This window comes from Solanum pennellii, chromosome 8, assembly GCF_001406875.1.
Source record: "Solanum pennellii chromosome 8, SPENNV200".
Classification (NCBI taxonomy): domain Eukaryota; kingdom Viridiplantae; phylum Streptophyta; class Magnoliopsida; order Solanales; family Solanaceae; genus Solanum; species Solanum pennellii.
In genome coordinates, this window is record NC_028644.1 from 58,731,999 (window position 1) to 58,733,113 (window position 1,115).

The following is a 1,115-nucleotide window of genomic DNA, read 5'->3' on the forward strand; positions in this document are numbered from 1 at the left end:
TTTAAGTGTGCAATTGACAAAATAAATGAGACATGAAGGGAGTGTTTGGTAAAATGAAAAATGTTTTTCATATAAGAAAATGTCTTTTAGAAAAATAAGTGGGTTATTTTTTTTACTTTTTTGTATTCGGTACATAATTATTTTTTTTCATCTTAAACACATGTATTATTAAATATAATTTAAACAAAAACTATGAGAGATGAAGATAGAGGGATGGGGATGAAGATGAGGTGCATTGAAAGGTGAGGATTACTACCAATTAAAATGTTAGTAACTTGTTTTCCAAACTTTCATTAATTCTTCCTTATTTTTTTAAAGAATTTATTTCCTAGAGATAATGTTCTTAATTTTTTTTGACGAACTGAACCTAAGACTCCTATCTCCTAATTATTAAGGGAGAAAAAATGAAATATTTTTTCAAGTTTATGTTATTTTCAAAGTTTTAGATATTGTCCGTTAACATGTTCAACATAACAGTGATGAAATTTAAGATTCACCACACAAAAGTTAAGAAGGCAAAGCAATTTTTGTTGTTATAAATTGAAGGTTCCAAAGATAGTGAGATGCACAAAATTTTTATCTCTTTAATTTGAGACAATTATTCTCATCTCAAATTATTATAATTTTTAGCTCTATTAGGATGGAAACTGAAAGTGTACGTAATATTTATGCTCAATTTTCTAGTTTTCTCTTTTATATACTCATTCATTCATTTTAAATCATATTAGTACATTATATATTAAATTTTAATTTTTGTGTGATTATGAAATAGGAGTTTGACTCAACGGTAGTCGCAACAAAAACTGGAATCAACGCACCATCGTCATCTCCAAGGGACAATATGTGTCTTATTTTGATTGAACCTCATGTTAAGTGTTATTTGTAGTTTTGATGATTTGACAAACTTAGGGACCTCATAAAGGTACCGGGTCTTCTACTTGAGTATTGCAGGTGTCTTGTTTGAAGTATTGCAGATGAAACAAACCCAGGGACCTAGTAGAGGTACCAGGCTCTCGTGAGAGTGAGCCAGTCGACTGCCAGCTGGAGATAGTACAGAAAGTAGGTGCACACTTCCCGATGGCGTCAGAAAGTGTGACCTTTCCAACCAATGGCAA

General features: G+C 31.0%; 1 pseudogene; it reads left to right on the forward strand.

Annotated features, from left to right (window-relative positions):
• Positions 1–640: 640 nt before the first annotated feature.
• Positions 641–1,115, forward strand: part of LOC107028167 — a 12,684-nt pseudogene continuing 12,209 nt past the window's right edge.